Below are 6,586 nucleotides of genomic sequence, written 5' to 3' on the forward strand. Positions count from 1 at the left end.
CCAAATGGTTGTGTAATAGTTTTTCAATTGAATGCACAACCATAAAAGAGGACACAAATTAAATCTTTTTTTTAGGGAATTAGACTAAAAGCTCAACAACTTATAATTTAGTTAAAGTCTTTTCTTCTTCTTTATTATACCAATAGTTTCCATGGAAGAGGAACCATCTTCTTCTTTATTATACCAATAGCCTTATTTAATCTCTTTCACTCACTGTAATTTCATTTGATCTCTCCTTATCTCTGTGTGGATTGTAAGACTCAAACACGCTTGTTAGGGATTTGGTATTGAAGGATCCCTCCTCCTCTCTCTCATGTTCACAATGTTATTTCCCCCAATTTGGCTAACCCTAGGTATTTTTGATTTTGGGCAAAAAGAAAAGAAAAATAAAGAATGAAGAGAGAAGAAGAGAATAATTGAATTAACCTTCGAAAACTTAGGAAAAATGCGTTTTTAGGGTATGAAAAAGGGCAAAGGAGAAACAAAGAAGAGAAGGAGGGAACGAAGGAACATGGATACCTGAATCCTAATAGACGAACGAAACACTATACATCTAGTGCTTGAGGCAATGCCGCTGAAAGTAGCACGAAGGAGCAAAGAGAAGCATGAATGAGCGCAACGAAAAAGAAACACGAGGAGCGAAATGAAAAAGAAGCACTAAAAAGCGAAACAAAAAAGAAACACGGTAGTCATAGTGCTTATCTTAAGAGGCGTTATCTACCGTGTCCTAATACAGAGCGCTTTCGTTGGCTTCGAAACTGCGGAACGACGGTGGAATGACAGCAGACAAGACTCTGATGAACAACGACGATCCGGTGAAAGGTACAAATTCCATGAATGGTCGCTTCTGCATAAGCAACTGCTTAGGCGAAGGTTGTGTGAGGGAACACTTTCTCTCTAGGGTTCGCGCTCTCTCACAAGCTTCTGTTCTCTCTTTACCAAAGTCTCAGATTCAAAATCTGAATATTGGAAATGAACCCCCAAAACTTGAAACCCCTTCTTCCAACTCTCTTTCCACGTCATTTTAATTTTTCAAATCATTTTCCACGTGAACCACTCTCATTTTGACACGTGTCCCGTGTCAAAATGTTGTCAAAACTTGTTGTTAAAGTATCATTTTCCTTTTTGAAGTTCGTTTAAAGTTCCCTCAATACAGTAGTACTCTCTTTTAAACTGACACAGCTTTTCTTTGCTCTAAGCAGTGGTTCTCCTGCTTGTATATTGCATGTGCACAAGCATCTTTTCTTTCAAAGGTTCTCCACCATTATTTGATTGTGATTTTATGGGGATTCTTGATATAGTCTAAACTAATTTTCAAATAATTTATTGTGATATTTTAGTGCAAACTGAGACGTTACAGAAAAAGAATCAACAGTAAGTGTTAGAACTCATAAAATAGCCTGTTAAGAGTAGATAGATGTATTAAAGTAATGAGACCGAGAATTTGTGTTAAAATAAGCCAACCTTATAAATAGAAATTTAAAACACTCGGTTCATTAATACTTTTTATCTCTCTAAAAACACTATTATCTACTCTTCCTCTCCCTTCCCTCTAGATTTTTCTCACTAGAGATTCATCTAATCGACGATTAGAAGCTTCCTAAACGATCCAGTCGTCAAGAGCTTTCTATCCCACCGATCAATTTCGTGTTTAGAGTTGGTAAGTTTCGTTTCCCTAGAGTCTTGTGAAATTATGAAACTGTTAGCACATGCAAGCAACATTTCGGTTTGCATGTGTTCATCAGCTTTCTCTCCTCAATTCTGACTTCTTTCTTGGTCCTTTGGTTGGTCTCTTCTCACAAATCAGTGAGCTATAAGTGTTCTTAAGATTTTTTGCTGTTGTGAGCAAATTTTCTAGAAGGATAGAAGTTGTTCGGTTTGGCTAAGAGGTAAGGAAAGCTAATTAATTTAATTATGATTTTCTGTATATGAGATTGTTGTTTGGATGGTTACATGTGTGGGAAATTGCATGATTGATTGTTCTGCATTGCTTTTATGCTTGCTGAAATCTGTGAACTGGTTAGGAGTCTTCTGAGGTGTATTCTGTCATTGTTCGGTTCTGGTTTTAAGGAAATGGAGAGGTGAAAAGGAGACTTTGGGGTCGGGAGAGAATTTAGTCAGTGGGGAAAATCTAGGCAAGTTTCTTTAGACCTGTTAGAACCATTAAGCCTCTCTAAAATGTGTCAAAAGTGAAAAATGGATGTTTGGTCATTGAGTGGTGATTTTGCATAATTTGGAGTTTAATATGATACGAATTTCTTTAGGATGATGTTAGAAAGGTTGAGGTATCCTTGGATAGGTGTAATTTGGTATATGAATCATGTTTGGAGGATTAGAAGTTGGGAAGTGGTAGGAATTGGTGAAGATAGTGGTTGATATAACTATGCAGCTATTCTGCAGAATTATGCAGATCGCCGAGTGTCATTCATTGACCGCTTGACTTTCTTCTTGTGTTCGGTCTTAACTGAGTTCTACTTCTGTAGAGCTTTAGTTAATGACCGATCAGTCTTGTACTCGTATTCTGTTTGAGTCATAGCGATCGTTCTTAGTGAGGTGTGTGGTCTCTTACTAGCGATTGGTCTTAGTGGGTTGTGGGATCTCTTAGTAGCGATCAGTCTTAGTGGGTGTGTGGTCTCTTAGTAGCGATCGGTATTAGTGGGTTGTTGGTCTCTTAGTAGCGCTCGGTCTTAGTGGGTTGTGTGGTCTCTTAGTAGCAATCGGTCTTAGTGGATTGTGTGGTCTCTTAGTAGTGCTCATTCTTGTCATAGTGCTCGACTTGGTACTTATATTTGGTCTTAAATGCGTTCGGCCTAAGTTATATGTGTTCGTCTTAAGCCATAAGCGTTCGGTCTAAAGTTAGTATTTGGACTAGTGGTAGTATTCGGTCATGATGTGGTACTCGGAATCCTCTAGTTTTCGGTCATTAATAGCGCTCAGTTTTCTCTTCAGCTGTAGCTATTATTGACCGTTCGGTCTCCAACATTCACAGGGTGTTCGGTCTTGTTCCTATATGTTGATGATTTCTATTTGACCTATATTCTTAGTTATTCCAGTGTGTTATTTTAATTAATTGATCAAATTGCTTTGATAGCTTATGTATGCATTATCATAATGGTGTAAAAAGGAAAAGTATGGTTGATGGACATAATTCCATGATCCTCACGAAGAGGTTACATGGTGGTTCCTTTGTTGTGATTGACCGTATGAATGGCTGGAGTGTCTTAATGGGGTTTATCCTAACATTCTAATGATCATTCATGCTCAAGTAGAGAGTTATGAGTCATGTGGTGAGAATAGCAAAAGGTCCTAGCCTATAGGGTATCATAAGTGATTTATAATGGACTAACCTGGTGTGGCAACTGATGGGTTTCCAGTTACTTCACCACACCGGTGCATAAACCCCTGAAACTTGACATTTCATACAATCCGGATGGTCAAGTCACGTGGCCAGTCATTAATTGTATGATGTATTCGATCATTACCTGTATTGTGTGGTTATTCCTTGCATGCTTGAAATGTTCTGTTGTTACATGCTTATGAATTGGTTTAATCAGTATGAGTAGTATGATCAATTAAATTACTTTAGCTTACCCTTGTTTTTTTGTGGTTTGTCTTTGTATGTTATTTCTCTTTTGCGATGATCACCTTAATGGTATGAGCTTAGGGATGCGATCTTTTCAGTGGAGCAGCTGAAGGGGGGAAAAGCAAAGCTTGTAGAATAGGTAGTTATTTTTGTTCTTCAGGTAAAATTTTTATTCACCAAATATGTAGTTATTATTATATCATTATCCATAAAATGTTTTATTTTAGTAGTTTTATATTACTAAATTGGGATTTTTCATTAAAAATTTGTTTTGGATATGTATGTACAGGAGAATTATGATAAAATGTATGCTTATTTGAATTATTAGAAAGATGGCGTGAGTTTCTTGCTTAATTTATGAGGTAGCATTTCTTATAAAGTATATGCTGAGTTTCTGATATAGTGATTTTTTTGCACATATTGTTGGAAATAATATTTGTTAATGCACTTAAGAACCAGTATGTTCATGTATTGCTTAATAAAACCAGATATGAAAGTCCCATGCTTGGTATGAAATTTACTTATATACTGTTTTAATAATTTTTAATATCTCATTCTGTCATTGAAATGTGTTGTTATATATGTTCTAAGCTAATAAAAAACTTGCTTGGTGAACTTAGGACATTTTTGTTATATTCAAATTATCTTTAGCAAATGAAATAGTTTTTCCACTGTACTTTAAAGTCTTCAAGCTTGTTTCTTTTGAATCAAATACGATGCATGATTCTCATAATTGATTATATGTTATTACGTGTAACATAATATAAAATTGGACATCTTAAAAAAATTATATTTAATTTGCGGTGATTTATTGGTAATATTTATAAGTGAGAAATTAATTTATCAACTGAAAAAATTAAAAATTGGATTATGGGAGAGTAAGCCCCGTTCTGTTAGTCAAGATAGACCATGTGAATGACTGTGAAAGTGGCCAAATTCTACGGCAGGACAAGCAAAGGCTCCACACGTGTCTCAGCCCCTTGGCCCAGCGGACCAAGTCAAGTCCAGCTCGTAGTTACCCTATAAAGGGCCTGCATTTCTGCAGAGGAGGGCCCGGGGACTTTCCTAAGCCCAGCTATTAGCAAGGGCCAAATCACATCACCCCATATCCAAGAACTGACGTAATAGGGAGGCTACAGGTATATAAACATATTTAAACTTCTAATTTCTATCGATGTGGGACTTAACAATGCAAATCATATAACGAAAAAGATCTTTTGACAACGCTAAAAAAAGTTTTCTCTTTGTTTCTTGTTGCCATTGGTGTCATTTTGTGATATGATCTGCTCTCAAACTCTTCCTTCTTCATCATCCACTGCATGAAATTTTCAACGGCTTATAAATATGAAAACTTTGTAAACATTCTTATATGCAATGTTCTTAATTAGGTCAATTTTGTACACTTAATTACTTCGTAAAAGTAAGTTATTATCTTAGTCATGTATTTTCATTTTTGTTAAACTATTTCGTTTTGTAAAAGTTACTTCAAAATATAATTTTTAATTGATTAATTAGAATATAGATTTTTATATTGGCTAAAAGTTAAATTCAAAACATTATGGACTTTTTCCTATTTTTTGTCGTCACGTTGGTTAAAATTTTGTTGATTGCCTTGATTCGTGTATCATGATTGGAATCACTTTTCTGACGTGCTTTTAGCTTCATTATAGATGACATATGGAGCCAAGCCAAAGTCTTCGTTCATGCATTTGTCTATTTTCATATAAAGTGATGTTCAAATAAAAAATTATAAATATGTAGATTCCCTGGCAAAGACACGTCATCAATTTTGTTTTTTTACAATATAATTATGGCATATGAATATATTAAAAGAAATAATGAGTGTTATTAGAATTATATGGTTTCTTGAGAAAGAGAACGAAAGAAGAATTATTACATGCTAAAGTGTGTTTTTGCTGAAAATTTTCGAAGTTAGGTTTTTGTTTTATTATTGTCCTTCTAATTTTAAAATTCATTATTTCTAACTAAAGAAAATATAAATACTGTTGCAAATGTAGCTCAACATTTTTTTTTTCTAATTTTTGTTTCATAGTTAAAATATAATGTTTATATTAATTTTAATTTCATATATCTTTTGAAATAAAGTATATGTATCACTCATGTAAAAAAAATAAAGTAGACTGTATAATTACTTTTTTTTAGATTATTTTCATTTCTTTTTCTTCACTAATGTTCAACATAATATTTTTTTTTATTTTATATGGCAGTCATCCTTCGTTATAAGAATATTAAGATTAATTACGGAAAATGTCTCACTTTTGTTTACGTACTTCATACACTTTTGTGATAATTTTATAGGTTATGTTGGAGAGTGAAACATAGTTGGTTAGTAAAAATAAAATTTTGTCATTTTAAAATACAACTAAAGTTGAAATGAAAGAAATAATTTGTATAAAGATAATTATGAATAATGTAATTAAGAAAAACAAATTTGATTATAAAAAAAATTGTAGCACATCCATTTATATATTATATAATCTATCCTTATATTAGAGATCTTTAGCCATTGAAATGATAATTCTAAAATAGTTGGTAACATTGTTATTTATGAAAAATTGTGATTTTACAAAAGCTTAAAATAAAATAAAATATTATATTTAATTGAACAAAAACTTAAAATAAAATAACAATATTCATGGTTGTTAAATAATAATATAAAAAGACTAAAATTAAAATCAATATAATAAATATTAACATATTTTATTTTTAATATAACGGAAAAACTATAATTTAGTTCTTATCGAAATTTAGAGCATGGTTGTCTAAAAATTTATCTACAAAAAATTACTATAAAAAGTGATAGAGAAAAGATACTTTCATACTCTTTAGATTATATTCCATTTGACAATCTTTTAAACTTGTTAAATAATTTATAAAATAATAATAAGATGATAAATATTTACATTATTTTTGACATATATTAAAAAAATAAAATAGTTATAAAAGAGTAAATTTTATATTTTAAAAAAATAATAAAAAATA

At 32.4% G+C, this 6,586-nt stretch overlaps 1 non-coding gene across 1 annotated transcript; it reads right to left on the minus strand.

The window, feature by feature from the left end:
* Positions 1-4,447: 4,447 nt before the first annotated feature.
* Positions 4,448-4,696, minus strand: LOC148201589 (RNase MRP). Its single transcript, XR_015785358.1, has one exon.
* Between the last annotated feature and the right edge of the window lie 1,890 nt (positions 4,697-6,586).

This window comes from Vigna umbellata, chromosome 3 (assembly GCF_029865625.1).
Source record: "Vigna umbellata cultivar VRB3 chromosome 3, Vumbellata_1.0, whole genome shotgun sequence".
Classification (NCBI taxonomy): Eukaryota; Viridiplantae; Streptophyta; class Magnoliopsida; order Fabales; family Fabaceae; genus Vigna; species Vigna umbellata.